We start from the raw sequence: 20,830 nt of genomic DNA, 5'->3' as shown, positions 1-20,830 counted from the left end.
GGCAGGTGTGTTCCACTGTGCCTGGCTTTATGTCCTATTTTTTTCAAGTATGCTAGCAATGTAACATTATTTTGTAAAATAGGAAAAAGTTACTTCTAATTTGACAAACCTTACAAGGTAGTCTTTTCTGTAATTGTTTACATATAAAATAGGGTATATATAGGATTTTTATATACTCTTTTTTTTTCAGTTAATATAGCATCAGTTATATTAGCATAGCATAATGTTGTTACACTATCTGTTTGTTCCTTAAGTAAATAAACTGTATTTCTGATTGCTATTCTGGTTTTGTAGAACTTTTTGCTTCCAATATTGTATATTTATTTACTCATTTATTTATTTGTTAATTTAACGACTGTATGTCAGACAGTGAATAGAATGATGTCCTGTACACTTTTGGTCTTATCAGGGAGACAGAAAGGCCAGCTGGTGGCTTGAGTGGTCTGGTCCTAGAGGGATACAGGGGTTAGGGAGTAGCCCAAGGAAAGGAGAGCCCTGCTTTTTCTGGGGAGATGGAAAAGGTTCCTCAGAGAAGGCGAGGCTGGAGCCATGAGTAAAGCTGCATGAACATTTGGGCACAAGCAGAGTTTTTAGGGGAGGAGTTTGTTAGTGTCATAGTATTAGTTCTAAAGTTCTGATGGCTAGGTCCCTTTGGGTGCAGGCAACTACACAGAGAAGTCTATTATCTTCGTGTCACACTCAGGTAAGTTTGCTGCCTTGAGTGCCCTTACGAATGGAAATGGCAAATCAGCAGTCCAGCCTGTGAACTTTAGATTGTAGCTTGTCCACAAATGTTTTAAAGCTGTTGTCTGGCATAGTGACAAATGCTTATAATTTAGTGTGAGGCGTTCTGGATTAGAGTTTCAAATGGTCAAGTTACTAGCTGAGTTTCCTTGATTAAGTTACTTTGTCTCTCCCCACCTGTTTCCATGTAGGCAGAATGGGAAATTATAACTGGATTGGATAGGATCATTCCTGCGTATTTTGTATTTTATATTACCAGGAAAACACAGCTAATAATTTTTTTTCTGAATCATGTCTTTATTGTAAAAATGAAAACATTGTTGCCATCTTGTAAGAATTTTTAGCAAGAAAAGGTTAAAATTAACATTTAGAAGAGAATCCTCAGGCCAGAAAACCAGTAATACCTAACATTTGTTGAATGCTGGTTGTCATGTACCTTATGGATTATCTCATTTCATCTTCCAATTAACAGTCCCATGAAGTATGGATGCTGTTGTGAGCTTCATTTTAGCAGTTGGAAAAAGGGTGCTCAGAGAGATGAAGTCATTTGCCCAAGGTCACACAGTGGTAGAACTGGGGTTTGAACCCAGGGAGACTGAGTTCATAGCCTTTCTGTAATAACCAGAATTCTTTAGTCTCTTAATGTTCCTGATTCTTAAATTTTAAGAAACACTGAAAAAATGCATTCTGATAATGTTCACCTGAATTCCTAATCTAGAGGACTGTACATTTAATTGTTTGGTAAACTCTTTGCTTTTGACTTCTTTTGCCACAAATAATGAAGATTTGTTTTATTATCTTTAGACTGAAAGTGATTATGTTTTCACCTTGATAAGTGATTTGTTTACATTATAGGAAGCAATATTTCTGCAGGGTAGAACCATATTTGTGTGTGTGTGTGTGTGTGTTTTCAGTCCATTGAAATGCAATGTGGTGTGGGGATTAGGGTCCATTTTTTCATTGGTTTTTTCCTTGTGACTTTTTACGTCTGAATCTTCACTATGTTGCCCAGGGTAGTCTCAAACACCTGGCCTCAAGGGATCCTCCCGCCTCAGCCTCCCAAAGTGCTGGGGTTTACAAGTGTGAGCCAGTGTGCCTGGCCTACTTGTTCTTACTTTTGGGATCTTAAAGTAAATAAATTCCAGCTTTTCGTTTGAAAAATTTTAGATGATAAAAAGTTGAGAGGACACTGTACCTTCCACCTGTATTCACTGAGTGTTAACATATGTACCCTATTTACTTTATATACTTACTTTCCATAATATCTAATATCTGGACTATAGTTAGATTTTCTTGTTATTCCAAAAATGTCCCTTACAGCTTTTTTCCAAACAGGATTCACATTACGTTTTTGTTTTTATCTCCTTAGTTGCTTTTATTCCATGGTGATTCTTCTCTGCTCTCACTTTTTCCCCTTTCATAGTGTTATTTATTTTTAAGAGTTCTGAACAGTTGTTTTGTAGAATATTCCACATTTTGGGTTGGTCACATTGTTTTCTCATGGTGAGTTTAACTTGTTTCTTGTATTCTCTTATATTTCCTATAAACTGGAAATGAGGTCTAGACTTCAGATTAAACATTTTTTTTGCAGAATGTTTCAGTGGTAATGCCGTGTGTTTCATATTGCATCACATCGGGGGACACAAAAAGCTAGGTCGTCCCACTGTTCCGTGTATCACTTGGATAAGGTAATGACTGCCATCTCTCACCATTATAAAGATATATTTGCCCTGTGCAAGTAGTAAATACTGTGGGGATACTTTGGTGTCAATGTCCTCTTATTCTACACCATTTACCTAATGATTTTGGCATTTATTGATAATCCTTGCCTGAATCAGTTGTTATGCTAGAGGTGGAAAAATGGTGATTTTCTACTTCTGTCATTCTATATTTTATTAGTTGATGTTCATAAAGAGCTTTTTTTGTCGTTGTTGTTTGTTTTATTTTTATTTTCTTTGAGAGGGGATCTTGCGCTGTTGCCCAAGGCTGGAGTACAGTGGTGTGATCAGCAGCCTCAAACTCCTGGGCTTAAGTGATCCTACTGCCTCAGCCTCCCAAGTAGCTGGGACTACAGGCATGCGCCACCATGCGTGGCTAATTTTTTCTACATATATTTTTAGTTGTCCAGATAATTTTTATTTCTATTTTTAGTAGAGATGGGGTCTCGCTCAGGCTGGTCTTGAACTCCTGACCTTGAGCAATCCACTTGCCTTGGCCTCCCAGAGGGCTAGGATTACAGGTGTGAGCCACCTCTCCCAGCCAGCTCCTTTGTTCTTTTGACACATTCCTGTTAGTTCCTGATCATTTTCTTGTTTTCAGGCACTACCAGAAGGCCCAGGCTTATCTTCCACTTTTCCTGTCTCAGACCCTGGGCTCAGACAGTTCTCCAAGGTCTGGCTCCTTTTTTAGGAAACAGTGTTTAGAAATTAAACTCTGGGCACTGGGTGTAGTTATTGCTGCTAGAATGTCATTGCTTTAAGTGGATGGAGTGAATAAATATTTTTTTTTGAAAAAAACTGTGAGTTCACTTTGATATTTCCAATTTAAATTTAACATTTTGGAACATATACATATTCTCCCCCAGTTTTATTGAGATAGAATTGACAAAAGGAATTTATATTTTTGTCTTTTTCTTATACTAAAAATCTGTTCTTTTTTTTTTTTTTTTCTGAGACAGAGTCTAACTTTGTTGCTGGGCTAGAGTGCTGTGGCGTCAGCCTAGCTCACAGCAACCTCAAATTCTTGGGCTTAAGCAATCCTTCTCCCTCAGCCTCGTGAGTAGCTGGGACTACAGGCATGCGCCACCATACCCGGCTAATTTTTTCTATATATTTTTAGTTGTCCAGCTAATTTCTTTCTATTTTTAGTAGAGACAAGGTCTCGCTCTTGCTCAGCTGGTCTCGAACTCCTGAGCTCAAACGATCCACCCGCCTTGGCCTCCCAGAGTGCTAGGATTACAGGTGTGAGCCACTAAGCCCGGCCTAAAAATCTGTTCTTAATCATACTTTTACCTGTTTGAGTTATTCTGTTATACACAAGTGGTTTCAAAGTTATAATATCAATATTACTACTAACAAATATACTGAATGAAGTTTAAGATTTTTTAACATTAATCTTACTAAGGATAAATTATATTTGATTTATATGATAAATTTTATCTCAAGTTAAATGAGTTCCTTTCTAATGCTCTTACAGCCTAATTTTATTTCTACATTTTAAATTACTTTTTAATATACATACAGTATATTCACTTTTTTTTCAGCGTACATGCCTATGAGTTTTAAGACGTGTGGGCTTCTTGTCAGCACCACCACTAACAGGATACAGAACAATTTCAACTCCCTAAAGAATTCCCTTCCCTCATATAGCATTTACTAGTCTCTAATTATTTGATTTGATTATTTTGTTTACTTGTTTGTCTCTCTCAACTAGAATACAAACTCCTGAGGGCTTAAGAGTGTTAGATTGGGTTTTCCAAGAAGCAAAGCAAGAGATTAAGCAGGGACAACTCCTGTAGGGAGAAATGGAGAGGGAGCTGGAGAGGCTTGGAGGCTTAGACTGCCTGGCAAGTCTGATCCCTGTGGAGGAGAGAGAGGGAAGGTAGTGCGGTTCTAAGAAAGCTTTGGCAAGGCAGATGGGGAGGTTTCAAACCAAAGTTGCTGTCTGAAGAGTCTCATCTCACAGGAATGTCTTGCCTTATTGTCCCTGCTCACTCAGTCATTAGCTGGGAGCAGCCCTAGGGAAGTGTGGCGATGGCACAGAGGTGGTGTTGGATTTAGAGTACTGCAGCTGAGGTCACTTACTAGTTGTGAGGATGTGATAGGTGCATTTTCAAGGGAGCCACAGGTGAGTGGTCTGTTTTGTTCACTGATAAATCTCCAGTGTTCAAAAGTGTACCAGGCACACAGTAGGTAGTCAACTGAGTACCAAATGACTATAGGTAAACATTTTCGTAAGTTGTTTTGATTGCTTACATCTTAAGCCTTTTTTTAATATTGCAGCATTAGCAGTTATATGAAGGACCTACTACTGTATTTGTTGAAGCCTGACTCTGTGCTGAGCTTTCCATATGTAGTTTATCCCTGAAATCTTCTCAATAAGCTCTGAGGTTGTTTATTGTTTAAATTTTATATATGAGGGAAGAAACTGAGGCTACAGAGGTAAAAGTCCTTTGTGCCAAATGATAGAGCTGGTGAGAGTGGTAGGGCTGGGATTTGAACCCCTTTTGATCCAACACCCAAAGGCCAGCCTGCCTCCCAGTTGATTCCTTTCCCTGGTAATATTTTTCTGGGTCATATTTTCTGGATTTGCTGCTATTTGAAAAAAAAAAAAACAAAAAAGGGAAGGGAAGTGTTATTGTATTCTTCAAAACCCATGTGACAGTAAAAGGCATGGAGACACAAATGTGGCCCAGAGTGGGTGTGTGGGGGTCTTTCTGGATTAATGTTTCATAGTGTGCTAGGTCTACATCTTTGATTTGTTTTATCTGTATTGCTTATACAGAAGCTTGATTTTTCTGTCATCTTTGTATACTGCATATAGTGTACTCCTGTTAAACTAACAACAATAGCAATGACAACTAATGATTAACGGATTTGCTATGTGTCAGGTATGATGGTAATTGCTTTAAGTCGGATATCTCATTTAATCTCCCATGGCAATGCCCACTTGGTACTGAGGCTCAGAGGTAAAATATCTTGCCCAAGGTCACAAATTAATTAGTGTTAAATTTGAAACATAGTTCTGTTTGACAACAGTGTTCAGTGTACCTTACCAGAATTTTTTTGTAAATGATCCAAGCCAGCTTTTCTCAATTTATAGTGTCCCAAAGAAATCATAGAATTAGGATTTTTATTTTTTTAGAGAGGGAAGTTTATAAAATACAGTTTTAGATTTTCCATGGAGATTGCTAGTTCTCAAAGCAGTTTTTCTCATGTCATCTCACCAAGCAGGCTTTGGAATATTGATGAGAATCTATGTTCTAATTTTTAATCTACAACTTTGGAGCAGACTTTCCACATGCCATTTCCTTTCTGTTGAGGGGGTAATCCTGCCTGCCTTGCTTATTTCCAGGGTTGTGTAGATGAACTAACATGTGAGAGGCTGCAGTTTCCTAGTAGTGATGCTTGGTAGAGACAGTGGAACCTGCTTGCCTTCTGCCTCCTTCCTGTCATCTGTCAGGAGCACACCATCTGTTCCAAGCAGTAGGCTGTCTTTCCTTGTTCTTGCTCTGAACACAGTGAAAGAGTTCCTTCTGTCTATTGCTTTCCTGACTTTTTGGCATGTTTTCACTACTGTGTTTCCATTTAAGTTGATCATAGTTTCTTTCCATTTCTTGTATAGAGAATTAAAAATCTGTGAGTTTCATAATGTCCTTAAATCCTTTTCTTCTCATTCTTTTTCATTAGGATTATCTGCACTGATCACATCTGAGTTACTCTTTACTTCTTACACCATATGGTTTTCTTTTTAAAAGTAATCTTTCTTTTCTGAGCTTTCCACAAACATGTAATGAATGTCTGCTGTGAGTCAGACGTTAACACTAGGTACTGTGGAATGAAGAAAAATTATATAGGTCCCTCAAGAAGTTTAGAGATGAGTTGGTATTTTGCTTTGGTTTTTAGCATTGATGACCAAGGGTTGTTAATCATATATTCTCATGTTCACATTGAGTGATTTACTCTGTGCCAGGCACAATTCTAAAGGCTTTATATATTATACCTTATTTGATCCTCATAACACCGTGAGGTGAATAGTCTTATTATTTTCATTTTATATATGAGGAACTAGAGGCACAGAGCAGTTAAATAAGTTGTTCAAAGTTACACAGCTAGTAGATGGTGAGTTTGGGATTTGAATCCAGGTAGTCTGGCCACTGAGCACATTGGGATATGGCTTCCATCCCCATGCTGTATCCTGTACTTATAAGGTAAAGGCCCAGAAATTAATTATATCATGAGGACATATTTACTCTGTACAAAGTTCATTTCCAAACCCCTAGGGGAGAACAATTAATTTCATATGTGGGAATTTCAGAAGGCTTCACAAAGATGACTTTTGATGCCGAGTCATTCATTCAGTGCTAGATGCTAGAGATAATAGTGGTTATTGGGACAGACATAGTCCCTAATCTTTAGGAGCTGACAATGCCAGTGGAGGTAGACAGACTATAAACAAACAGATACATATATATATAACGTTAGGAAGTGATAAATGCTAGAAAGAGGACTAAGTACTAATAAGTATGGGTAAGTGGACAGAGGTGATTCTCTGTTTGTGTTTCACTTTTTTATGTAGAGGGTGGTCAGGGAAGATCTCTGACAAGGAGACATTTGAGTAGAATCCCATAGTAAGTGAGGGAGTGAGCCATGTGAGTATCCAGGGTAGAAGGTTCCAGGCAGAGGCCACCAAATCACAAGCCCTGAAGAAGGAGCAAGTTGGAGCATTCAAGCAATAGAAGGAAAGAACATGTGGCTGGAGGGTAGAGAGTGAGAGGCCAGAGGTAGGAGGTGAGTCCAGAAAGGTCAACAGGGGCCAGATCCACCATAATAGGGGGTTTGGACTTTATTCTATATGTAATAGGAAGTTACTGAAAAGTTTTATACAGGGAAGTAACATTATCTGATTTCAGTTATTAAAAGCGGATGTGGTTTTTGTATGTAGAATATGCTGTAGGCAGGCATGGGCAGAAGCAAAGAGAAGAGTAAGGATCCTTTGCAGTAGTCCAGATTAAAGGTAATAGTTGCTCAAACTAAAAAGCAGTGCTGGAGATGGTGAGAAGTGATCAGAGTCTGGATATTTTTTGAAGGTGCAGCTGACAGATTTGCTGATGATGAGAGGGAGACAGAGAAGAGTCAAAGATGACTCCAAGAGCTTTTGTTCTAACTACCAGTAGATGGAATTACCATTTGTGAAATGAGATAGACTGCAGTAGTACCAGGTTTCAGGGAGAAGATAAGCAGTTTGTTTTGGACATATTAAATATGAGATTCCTGGCTGGGCAAGGTGGCCCATGCCTGTAATCCCCAGCTATTTTTTAAAAGTTCAATAAGTAGTAAAATTCTCAGCTGAGACTGAGGATCAGGCTTAGGAGGAGTTGGATTTGAGGAAAGAAGATGAAGTATGAAATACTGAGGAGAGTATAAAAGGGATTGGATGTGAGAAATGTGATAGGTTTGTTGGTGCCACCAAGTGCCACTGAAGGCCCATTTGAGGATGGTGATCGTGGAGTTTTTGAAATAAGCGTTATATTTTAGAACAGTTTTAGATTTACAGAAAGATTCTGAAGATCATATAGAAAGTTTCTGTGTATGACACACCTGGTTTCCTCTACTGTTAACATCATACATTAGTAAGATACAAATGTAAGGTACATTTGTTACAACTAATGAACCAACATTGGTATATTATTAACTAAACTCCATATTTTATTCAGATTTCTTTAGTTTTTTTCCTAAAATCATTCTTCCCACCCACTCCCCTCCCTTCTCTTCCCTGCCTTCCCTTCCTTTCTTGTCCTTTCCCTTCTCTTTTTTCCCTTAGACAGGGGTCTTGCTCTGTCATCCAGGCTGGAGTACAGTAGCTTGATCATAGCTCACTGTAACCTCAAACTCCTGGGCTCAAGTGATCCTCCTGCCTCAGCCTCCCAAGTAGCTGGGACTACAAGCGAGTGGCACCATGCCCAGCTAATTTGTTTTTTTTTTTTTTTTTTTTTTTATAGCTACGGGGTCTTGCCATGTTGCCCAAATTGGTCTGTAATTTCTGGGCTCAAGCAATCCTCCAGCCTTGACCTCCCAAATTGCTGGGATTACGGGCATGAGCGACCCTGCCTGGCCCTAATACCCTTTTTCTGTTCCAGGAGACAACATTACATTTAGTGGTTCTGTCTCCTCAGGCTACTCTTGGCTATAACAGTTTCTCAGATTTTTCTTGTTTGTTTGTTTTTTTGAAGAGACAGTCTTACTCTGTTGCCCAGGCTGGAGTACAGTGGTGCAGTCATAGCTCACTGTAACCTTGAACTCATGGGCTCCAGGATCCTCCCTCCTCAGCCTCCCAAAGTGCTGGGATTAGGTGTGAGTCACCGTGGCTGGGTATTTTAAAAACACTCTTTATTAAGGTTTAATTTACAATAGAGTGCATAAATCTCAAATGTGTAGCTTGATGAACTTTTACACATGTATAGACTTTTGTAACCACCGCACAAATCAAGATATAGACCATTTGGGACACCCCAGAATCCCTTTTGTCTTCCCATCCAATTATACAAGCTTCCCCTCCTCCCCACAAAGGGAATCACTGTTTGCAGGCATGCATCTAAAGTGAGACCCACAGAGCGTTACTTGTTTTCTCCAGCCGTATTTAGCAGCCTGGGTTCAAGAGTGGAGAATGTGGAGTCTGATATAACCAGGCTTAGAAGGCAGTTGTGATAGAGGGAGAGATAGGCCAAGGAATTGAGGGTATATGCAAGGAAGTGAGATTAAAGAATGAGATTTCCAGGATGAAAGTGATGGTGGGAGCAGGTAGAAGCAACAGTGTTAGCAAAAATATCTAGGGTTTGAAAGAACATGATCTATTCTAAGAGTCCAGAGAGGGAACAGAGCAGGAGTCATGGGAGATTGAGCTAACAAGGGAGATTTTAAAGCTGAGTGTGGTGGTAGCTCACGCCTGTAATCCCAGCACTTTGGGAGACTAAGGCAGAAAGATAACTTGAGGCCAGGAGTTCAAGACCAGCCTGGGCACATGGCAAGACCCTGTCTCTACAAAAAAAATAAGAAAATTTAGCCAGGCATAGTCCCAGCTATTCAGGAGGCCGAGGCGTGAGGATTACTTTAGCCCAGGAGTTTGAAGCTTTAGTGAGCTATAATCACGCCACTGCACTCCAACCAGTTAGGTAGAGCGAGACCCTGTCTCAAAAAAATTAAAAAATAAAAAAAATAAATAAATAAAGAGGGAGATTTTAAGCAGCAGAGAAACATGGTAGAGAAACATGATCATATCCCTCTTAGTAACAGAAAAATGTTATTGTTTTTTTAGTCACAAAATAATTACTGAGTGGCTCTATATCAGGCTTTCTGCCAGATACTTATAAGAGAGGTTTAGGGGTCATATGTACGTACTGACTATTCAGTTGTAACTGGTGAGAAATGATTGAGATAGAGAGGAAAGATTGAATTCAAGACATTTCCCGAGTTAGAAGTATCAGATGTTGATTAATGGAAGAGTATGGAAAGAGTTAAGGCACCCAAAACAGCACAGTTTTTCTGCAGCTTAATAGTCAGCCTTTTGTTTTTCACTAAATATATCTTCCATTCCCATCCCCTCTCCAGCAAAGTCTGGTGATGGCTTAGAATGTTACTTTCATGCATAGAAGTTGTTTGCTTCTGGTGTGTGCCTTGAGCTGGGAATAGAGGCATGCTCTGATTCTTGAAGTAAAACGAGTGCTGTATGTTTTCAGATAGGCTATTTATATAGTGAAGAATCTGGAAGCAGCTAGGCGCAGTGCCTCATGCCTGCAATCCTAGCACTCTGGGAGGCTGAGGCAGGAGGATTGCTTGAGCTCAGGAGTTCAAGACCAGCCTGTGCAAGAGCAAGATCCTGTCTCTACTAAAAATAGAAAAATTAGCTGGGTGTCATGGCACGTACCTGTAGACCTAGCTACTTGGGAGGCTGAGGCAGGAGGATCTCTTGAGCCCACGAGTTTGAGGTTGTGGTGAGCTATGATGACACAATTGCACTCTAGCCAGGGAAACAAAGTGAGACTCTGTCTCCAAAAAAAAAATCTGGAAATAGCCTGAATGCAGAACCCCTTGGGGAAAGATTAGACAAAATCTGGGTTAGCCAGCCAGTAGACTTTTAGGCGGCTAAGACAAAAGACATCCCTGTGGATTTGGGTCACTACAAGGATATTTATGTGTGAAGTCAAATGAAGAGCTGAAGGCTCTTCATTGGGTTTAGAGTTAGAAGATTTAGATGCTGATCTTGGTTATGCTTCTTCCTAGTCACTCTCAGAAGCCTCCATTTCCACAAATGTAAAATGAGTACAGTGATAACAGTGACTCCTTAAGTCTTCATAGGATGGTGGTAAAGATCAAATGGAATAACTTATATAAAGGTAGTGTGTAGACCCTTGAAGAAGTTGCAGACATTAGTTATTATTAGCCATGTGTGTGAATGATGACCAGTTGGAGTGGGAATTCAGAAGGAAATTCTCATCCCTTTTTTTTTTTTTTCCTATGTAATGTATCTTTAGTTAGTATTTTTTCTGGTATGTGGGGGGGGGACCAAACAGATTCCTGCCAAGCACTGTCTGGCTGCTCTAATTTAAGCATGTGCACAGCGTGTGGTCTTAGGCAGCTTAATTTCACTCAGAAGCAGCCAAGACTCTGAGCAGCAAGCCTTCCTGGAACTTGAAGTCATACAGTGTGGACAAGTCAACATTGTTTCCCTGAATTAGACCTGGACTGTTCTCTGCCTTTCTGGGCATGCATGTGGAGTCATTCCCCCTCTTTGGTGGGAGCTTTACTCCCCTACAGTTCTCTCCTTTCCTTGGTGGGGCTCTAGGCTATGTTGACTTATCTGGTAGCTTAGAGCAGTGTTTCTCAAACTTGAAAACATGAGGACTGGCACCTTTAACTTATAAACTGTAGATTCCACTTTTGGACACCAGGGCAGTCTAGTAAGGTGCTGCTTTGTTAGTTACTTATTTCCATGTAACAAATTTTCTCAAAATTTAGTGGCCTAAAACAGTAATAAACATTTATTATCCTCCAAGTGTCTGTAGACTGGGAATTCAGGAGCAGCCTAACTGGGGAGTCTGGCTCGGGGTCTTATGAGGCTGCAGTCCAAGGTGGCTCACTCATGGGCCTGGCACCTTGGTGCTGGTTTCTGGCAGGAGGCCTAAGTTCCTTGCCATGTGGACCTCCCCGTAGACTTCTAGAGTGTCCTCACGATACAGCATCTGACTTCTCCCTGGAATGGGGAATCCAAGAGAGTGCAAGGCAGAAGTAGCAGTGCTGTGTGTGTGTTGAAATATATTAATATATAACATAAAATTTAGTATTTTAGTTATTTTTAAGTATACAGTTCTATGGCATTAAGTACATTCACACTGTTCTGCAATCATTACCACCATGCTTCTCCAAAACTTCATCTTCCCAAACTGAAACTTCATACCCATTAATCAACAGCTCCTCTCTCCCTTCTCCCCCCAGTCCCCAGTAACATCTGTCCTACTTTTATGAATTTAAGTACTCTAGAGACCTCATATTAGTGGAATCCTACAATATTTGTCCTTTTGTGACTGGCTTATTGCACTTAGCATAATGTCCTCAAGGTTCATCCATGTTGTAAAATGTATTAGAATTTCATTCCTTTTTGAGGCTCAATATTACATTGTATGGATGTATCACATTGTGTATTCATCTGTTAGATATGGGTTGCTTCTACCCTGTGACTATTGTGAATGATGTGTGAACATTGGTGTGCAACTATCTGAGTCCTTGGTTTCAATTCTTTTGGGTATATACCCAGAAGTGGAATTGCTGCAGTGCTTTTTATGACCCAGCTTTGGAAGTCCCACACGGATCACTACTGCCACATTCTGCTTGCTAGAAATGAGGTCACATTCAAGGGGAAGACAATTGTACTCTATGCTTTGAAGGAATGAGTGTCAAATTTGCAGACATATTTTAAAGCCATTACAACTACAGTTTGGGAGTGATTTTTTTTTTTTTTTTAAGACAGGGTCTTGCTCTGTCACCCAGGCTGGAGTGCAGTGGTGTAATCACAGCTCGCTGTAAACTTGAACTGCTAGGCTCAAGTGATCCTCCCCCCTCAGCCTCCCAAAGTGCTGGGATTACAGGAATAGGGAGTGATTGATTATTTAATGTTAGGTTAATTGCAAATACACATTCTAAAATTCTTTAGTAGTTCTTGATTGTATGGTGGTCATCTTGCATCCTGACTTTTTTCATTCCATTGCTTGCTTACAAGCCATTTGTGACACCTCAGCTGGGAAACTCTGATAAAGACGGACCAGATTATGGAAAGGCACAAAAAAATAGTCCTCATGGAGATCGTATGGACCATCAACTCTGTGTTTACCAACACCCAGTGGTCCATGGATTACTCTTGGGAAACGTTCTTTTAGGGCCCAGCAGCCCATCCTTAAGGTTCTCGCACAGCCCCTCTGCACAGTTGCTGTTTCCTTCTTCACCTTCAATTTCCTGCACTTCCTCATCTTTTGTGCTTTCCTTCCTCTGCACTATGCTGATTTACTCATATTGCATCCTCTCCCAGAAATACTCCCCAGCCTCACTGCCTCCTTGATCACATGGAAATGCCTACTCCTCTTCAGAATGGAGATCAGGTGTCTCCTCTTCCCTAGAGTTGTCTCAGCCCCTCTTCCCCCTTGGTCCCCTTCCTCTCCCTCTCTGCCTTTTGCTCCTCTGTACCCTACTCTACTTTGAGGAGTCTTCTGTTGTTGCGCCTGGTATACTTTATTACAATTATTTGTCCCTATAGACACGTTTATTCCTCCTGAAGATACTATAGTGAATAAGAGACAGATGCATCTGGGGCAATTATCTCCTGGGGAAGCAGTCCATAAACATAAACAAGTAAACAGAGAAACCAATGAAATGATTACAGATTGGGGTACATGCTATGAAGGAAGTGGGAAACAGACACAGACTGGAAGGAGATGGGGGCTACTTGAGATTTTGTAGTCAAGGATTCTTAGACTGCAAGAAGATAAGGATATTGCCTGGGAGGAATAGGCAGGGGCAGATGTTTCAGGTGAAGGTAGCAGACTGAGAATGGGAAGGCGCGTGGTATGTCTGAAGAATTGAAAGGCCAATATATCTTGTAATATAGAGTCTGCCTCCTTCTGCCAGCTTCTGTGATCACATATTTTAATAGATTTGGTTCTATATTTCCAAACCCCAGGATACTTCCTGCCCAGAGAAGAAACTCAGAAAATGTCTGTGGAATTTTGGTTTAATGAATTTCTCTTCCTCTAATTTCTATCCATTCTTCTTGTCCCTGTACGTTTCTTTTTTTTTTTTTTTTTTTGAGACAGAGTCTCACTCTCTTGCCTGGGCCAGAGTGCCATGGCGTCAGCCTAGCTCACAGCAACCTCAAACTCCTGGGCTCAAGCGATCCTCTTGCCTCAGCCTCCCGGGTAGCTGGGACTACAGGCATGCGCCACCATGCCCGGCTAATTTTTTTTCCTATATATATATTTTTAGCTGTCCATATAATGTCTTTCTATTTTTAGTAGAAACGGGGTCTTGCTGTTGCTCAGGCTGGTCTGGAACTCCTGAGCTCAAACGATCCACCCGCCTCGGCCCCCCAGAGTGCTAGGATTAGAGGCGTTAGCCACCACTCCCGGCCACGTTTCTTTTTCTTTCTTTCTTTCTTTCTTTTTTTTTTTTTTGAGACAAAGTCTTGCTCTGTTGCCCGGGCTAGAGTGCTGTGGCATCAAGCTCACAGCAACCTCAAACTCCTGGGCTTAAGCAATCATTCTGCCTCAACCTCCTGAGTAGCTGGGACTGCAGGCATGCCCTACCATGCCTGGCTAATTTTTTTCTATGTAGATTTTTAGTTGTCCGGCTAATCTCTTTTATTTTTAGTAGAGATGGGATCTTGCTCTTCTTGCTCAAGCTGGTCTCGAACTCCTGACTTCGAGTGATCCTCCCACCTCAGCCTCCCAGAGTGCTAGGATAACAGGTGTGAGCCACCGCGCCTGGCCCCCTTTACCTTTGACATTGGCTACACTGGTCTTTTGCAACTTCTTGGTTGGCTTAGTGGCCAGTTACACTATTTGCTTAAAATAAGGTTATCATAGTCACCTTGTGTACTAAGAAGTTTTGGTTATCTGTTCTTTCCAAGTTGAAGTTTGGATAAATAAGAGTTCTTTTTGGCCTCTGGGAGAAAGTGGTTTTGTGACTACTTTAATTTTTTCATGGTGACTACCATGTGCATGTATCTCCTCCAAATTGACAGTCCTCATAACAGGGGTCTGTTTATCTTCTTAACATCCACAACATGGATATCATTGATTTATTTTGATGATTCCTCCTGGTTTGTAGAATATATACTCCTAATGCTGGTTTGTGCTTCCAGATATTTATAATCAAATCTTTTTTTAAAAAAGTACATCTGATGAACATTTATTGAATGCCTGATATATGCAGGACACTGTGGGGGAGATTCAGACATTTGGGAGACGCTTCTTTTTGTCTCTGAAGGTTCAATCCAAATGCTGAGTCTTCTCTAAAGCCACTTTCCCAACCATTCAGATATCTAGTTAGTAAAAATGGGACTCTGATGAAAAAGTTTGAAGTGGGCTCCCACTCAGTTGCTGCCTCTGTGGAAAGTGAGCAGAGGGAGTAGGTTTGGCTAAGAAAGGGATTGAGATGTGAGTGGTAGAAAATGTACTTTAAAAGAGAAGGGGTTATTCAGGTGCTTTAGAAGCGGGTAAGGGAGAGCAGCAGAAACCCAGACTCTCCAGCCCAGGCTGGCCATGGAGAGACACTGCCTCTCTTCCATCTGGTCCTGGTTATGGGATACAGGCAGGCTAGGTAATTCTAGACCCATGCTCCTTTTTTTTTGAGACAGCGTTTCACTCTGTTGCCAGACTAGAGTGCCGTGGCATCAGCCTAGCTCACAGCGGCCTCAAATGTCTGGGCTCAAGCAATCCTCCTGCCTTAGCCTCCAGAGTAGCTGGAACCACAGGCACACACCACCACACATGGCTCGTTTTTTCTGTTTTTAGTAGAGATGGGATCTCAGTCTTGCTCAGGCTGGTCTCAAACTCCTGGCCTCAAGTGATCCTCCTGCCTTGGCCTCCCAAAGTGCTGAGATCACAGGTGTGAGCCACCATGCCCGGCCTAAACTCCTCTTTTATTTTTCCTCCAGAGATCCAGAGTGTTCTTGATTTCTTTGCTTGTGGAGAGAAGTGGGGAATGCCAAGGAGCCTACCAAACTTCTCTTTGGGCTCTTGCCGCTCTAGGGGCCCTGATGATTGATCATCTATTTTGTGTCTCTGGGATCTAGTAGTTTGTTTGCCTCATAATACAAATCCAGGAATGTTTATTGAATGGAATCAATTGGGCTTAGTTCCTGCTCTAGAAAATGCTTAGTAGTGTTGTGTTTTTATTACCCCTTTAAAAATCCTGTTTTGTGACTTGAGGTTGAAACGTTGTTGTTGAATCTTGAACTCTTTTCTTTATAGGCAAACTATTGATTTTTGAACACTTAAATTATATCTGATTACCATTTCAAACTCTTATTACTTTAGGCAAAATTGACTCTAGGAGAGGCAGAAAACTTGATCAGAGTAGTAACCATTCAAGTAATGGAAAAGGTAGATGAAGAACTGCCTTCTGAAAAGGCCCCAGAGTAGGCAGTTTCATAGAAAAGGTAATAAAACTTTTTAGTCTGTTCCATGAGATTGATGTAGCCTAATACTGAAACTGGTCAGGAAGGGCATAATACAAGGAAACTTGGACAAATCTCATTTATAAAAGAGTTGCAAAACTTGTCACTAAAATACTGGAATACCAAATAAACACTTACTAAATAAATGGCACACACAACCAAATATGACTTATTCTTGCAGGGTAATGATAACTTAAACTTAGGAAATCTGTTATTTCATTATATTTATAAAGTAAAAGAGAAAAGTTTTATAATCATGTTGACAAAAGCTGAAAATTCTCAAAATTTGTTCTTCATGAACCCTCGGTAAGTTAGGTACAGAGGGAAACTTCATGAACTTGATTAGAGTAATTAATTGGAAACCTTTACCAAGCCCCATACTTGACAATGAAATACTGGAGACATTTTCATTAAACACAAGAATGCTGACTATCTCTGCTAATTTTCAACATCATCTTAGAAGCACTAATCAATGTGATAACATAAGTAAAATAAATGGCAGCAGGTATGAGTACTGACAGTGAGACAAAATAGTCATAATGTGAATGTCATAGCTTACCTGGGAAATGCAAGGGAATTAATTAATAAACCATTGAATAGAGTTTGAATAAGTTCAAGAAAAATCAAAACAGTGTAACAGAATGTACAATGAAAATGATTGCTTCCACTCCTTTATCCTGTTCCTAATTTACTCCCTATATGTAATCAGTTTTGTTAATTTCTATCTAACCAGTGTTTATTTAAATATAAGCAGAAACAAGTATACACTCTTATTTTCCTCTTTTGTAACACAAAAGGTATCATAAAATATGCACTATTCTGTAGCTTGCTTTTTTAAAAGATAATATGGCTTAGAAGTCTTTCCATATCTATTCACAGAGTGTCTTCATACTTTTTTAAGGCTACAAATGTACCATTTTGTGGGTATGCCATAGCAGCCTATAAACATAATATTCATGAAGCTATTGGTTGATACCTGCCCGTTAAATACTTTTTAAAACTTTTAATTTAAAAATATTTATTATTTACTTGTACAGGTAATGTGTGACTAAATCCTTGTGACAATTCAAATTATAAGCAAAGTCCCTTGGCCATTCCTAATCCTCTCCCCTCCCCAGAACTAACTTTTGTTATTTAGTTTGGTGTTAATATCTGCTCCTTTCTGGCTGATATTCCCATTGGTTAGAAATGTGATTCCCAGCTGCAGTGTTAGCTTGGAAACTAAAGTCTCATCACTATGGCTGTTACATGTTGAAGCTAGAAATTCTTTCTTCCCTTTTCTGCCTGTACAAATTCTATTCATGTCTCCTCTTTTGTTAACCTTGCCTCATTTTTTCCTGCCTGCCTTATGGTTCTTCAAATATTAATATTTAGGTTGAACCAGATAAAGTTACTATTTTGGTAGCTAAAAAACAGCTGGTTATCAACAGTTTCATATGGTTCAACCTAATAGTTTTAAAGTTTAATCGGTTTATGTGTCTAGTTCTTCTCAAGGGCAGGAGCCAGAGCACACCCGTTAGTATAATCCCCTCTAAGACCTAGAATGACTGGCCAGATCAAAGGCACTTAATATAAGTCCTGTTGACTGATGAAGCTGAGCTGTCCTCAGGACAGATAGCAGTTGTGATCCACTGAGTCTTACTGGGTTGGTCTCTAAGATGGTCTTTGCAGCTGCCTTCTCTGAAATGCAGTTGGGTCACCCACCCCCCATGAATGACTTGCATCCTTGTCACACTTTAGGGAAGTAGGGAGGACCACTTCCTCTTTACAAAACTTTACCCCTTGGTTACTGTTGAGTCTCTTGTAGCAGCTAGTTTAGGTCTGCAGGCAGTGGGTTATGGGTGCCCAGTAAGGGAAAAGCTTCAGGCTAGCTGACGGTACGGAGACTCCTCAGATCTAGTGTGTGCAGTGGAATTGCTGGCCTAAGAGTTCACCTTGATTCTGTGAATCCTGACTTCCCAGACTTTTAGAAGATGCACTGACCAGTGCAAATTCAGAAGAATTTGGGTTTTGTCCTGAGGTTGCCAACTTTTAATTTTGCCAGATAAGGATGTTTAAAATAAGTAATTATATATTTTGTATAGTTAATACATGATTATGGTACAGCATTCAAAACATAAAAAAGGATATACATTGAATAAAATAAGTCTCATACTTCCTCTCCAGTTCCTTAACTATCCAGTTCCCTTCCCAAGAGGCAAACCGGGTTGCTTGATCATCCTTCCAGAGATAGCCCACACATTTAAAAACAGGTATGAATGTATTGGCTCTCCCTTCCCTCAAATAAATGGTAGTGCATTCAAATACTATTTCACATGTTGAGTTTTCTCCCCTGCTTTTCTTAGAGATCTTTTAAAATCAATACATAGAGCTGCCTCGGTGGCTACGTAATATTAGGAAGGGTATTAAAAATAGTTACCATTTTAATTTAAAAGGTAATTTAAATACCAAAAATGAGAAAGAATGTGATTTCAGTATAAAGAACAGTTCTATAAATTAAATAAATTTAGTTCTGTGAAAAATTAATTTCCTGCATTTGTCCAAAGACCCTGTGTTTGAAAACTGTTTCTAGTGATAGTAAACCATTAAAGAAAGGAGTTCATATGTTAGGACAGATTGTGCTAACATCTGTCACAATAGCACACTTTTAGAGAAGTTAATTAGCCTCTGGTGGGCTGAATGAATGAAAGGGCAAGAGATCCATAATTGAGATATCGATGTCCTTCTCCCCACTTTACAGAGAGAAGTAGATTTAGGACATCCTTTCTTATCTCCTACGATGGTTCTGTTCTACTCATTAGATCACACACTTAGCCAGTTTGCTGTCAAGACATATTGTATTTGTAGCAGCTGTCAGTTGGATTGGAGTAGGGAGACTAGTTTCAGGGCTGTGTATTCCTTCTGTTAATGTTTTTGAGCAATTAATGAAGGCAGAGTACCATTAGGAATTTTGAAAAGCATACCCTGTCAGTCCTCTGTGAAGAATACCCAGATGAAGAGATGGGGTCCTGAACGTGGGGAATAAAATTGGAATAGGTAGCTGGAGTCTGAGAACTTTGGAATTAAAAAAATTGACAGGACATGCTATCTTTGGGAAGAATAAGGAGAGCAGAATTCATATATTGAGTGCCAAGTATGTGCAAGGTACTGTGACAGGTTAGTGCCAAGCAAACTGCCTTAGGATACTAGTATAGTGTTGAAGAAGACACGGTATACAGACACAGGAAACCAGGCTTGTTTGTTTAGGCAACACGTGTTTATTAGGACAGCACTGTACTAGGTGCTGGATACAAAAAAGGAAAAGAAATGGTATAAATCCAAGTTGCAGGGAGAAAATATAGATAGAACCTTAATTTTGTCAATCTAGAATAGCAATCTGATTATTACAAGTATGTTTAGGAGAACAACTGCATGTAATATTTTTATTTTTAACCATTTATTTTTGGAATGAGCAATAAATTTATATGGTTGAAATAAAAAGTATTATAAGGTATACTGCAAAAAGTCTCCCTCCTACTTTTGCCTTCCCCTTCCCCTTTATACAGAGTTCCCTCTTGTGTTGGTTATGAATGCTGGAAACAGAAACTACTCTGAGTATTTTAACCACAGAAGGATTTAACGCAGGGAATTGGGTACTTATAAAATTGTTGGAAGGGTTGGAGGAGCAGGACTCAAGGAGGCTGTCCTTAGAGTATCAGTTTTAAAGGCCTACCACTGGACTGGAGCTGTAATCTGGAGGTCAAGAAGTCACTACTGACACTGCAACTGCACCGCTGCTGCTTGACACTCACAAAGCTAGTGACAAGACGTTAGACCCTTGCTACTGCAGACCAGTAGCATCAGCATCACCTGGGAACTTGTTAGAGCTCTTAGGCCCTAGCTCAGCTTGCAGAATTGGAATCTTCATTTTAACAAGATCCCCTGATGATTTATACGTATATGAAAGTTTGAGAGGCCCTGCACTGGTGTACTGGGTCTAGCCACTAACCCTGAGGCTCCATGACCTTAGTTATCAATTGTAAGAGAGTCAGGGAAATGTAGTTGGTTTTCTCAACTCTCGGTCCGGAAGGAGGGTGGAATGGAGGTTGAAAGAGCCCATCTACTGAACTGACCACACTTTTCCATAAGTAGCCATTGTTGTTCATTTCTGTGTATCCTTCCAGATATTTTATGCATATATAAGCTTATGTGAGTATATATGCTTTTTCATCTTCTTTTAAAAATAAATAATAGCTTACTGTACCCAGCGTTCTGTATCATTTAACAATACATCTTGGAGAGCTTTCCGTATCATGGCATGTAGAATCATCTTGTTTTTATTTTTTTTAACAACTGCATAGTACTCCATTATATGGATTACAAAATATTCAAAATTGAGACTGTCTGATACAGTCTGGATTGCATGGTCATCCTAATTTATTGGCACATGTAAAATAGAATGTAGTTGTTAAATGTTTTCTTCCTACCTCCTATGTGCTCAGTTCTTTTGTCTATGTCATCTTGTTTAACCTGCGCTACACGCCAGTGTGCTTCCTCCACTCTACATGGGGGAACTCAGGCTCTGAAAGGTTAATTTAATAGTTCGTTATCTAAGAAATATCTGGGTTGAGATTTGGACTCCAAGTCTGTTACCCTCCATAATTTG

The 20,830-nt window shown here is 39.9% G+C and overlaps 1 protein-coding gene across 5 annotated transcripts in view; it reads left to right on the top strand.

The window, feature by feature from the left end:
- The window catches only part of PHF20 (PHD finger protein 20), a 108,498-nt gene that overhangs the window by 24,381 nt on the left and 63,287 nt on the right, over positions 1 to 20,830 (top strand). Inside the window, exon 1 of one of the 5 annotated variants that reach the window (XM_045528675.1) lies at positions 2,339 to 2,432. The exons of 3 other annotated variants lie outside the window; for them this stretch is intronic. The gene's annotated coding sequence lies outside the window, so the exon portion shown is untranslated. Of the gene's footprint in view, positions 1 to 2,338; positions 2,433 to 18,356; positions 18,438 to 20,830 lie in introns of those variants that run through there. One more of the 5 variants, XM_045528676.1, reaches the window with a different exon arrangement.

The sequence above is a fragment of the Lemur catta genome, chromosome 17 (assembly GCF_020740605.2).
Source record: "Lemur catta isolate mLemCat1 chromosome 17, mLemCat1.pri, whole genome shotgun sequence".
NCBI classification, from domain to species: Eukaryota; Metazoa; Chordata; class Mammalia; order Primates; family Lemuridae; genus Lemur; species Lemur catta.
The sequence above is the reverse complement of the archived record's forward strand: the minus strand, read 5'-3'. Positions and strand labels throughout refer to the sequence as shown.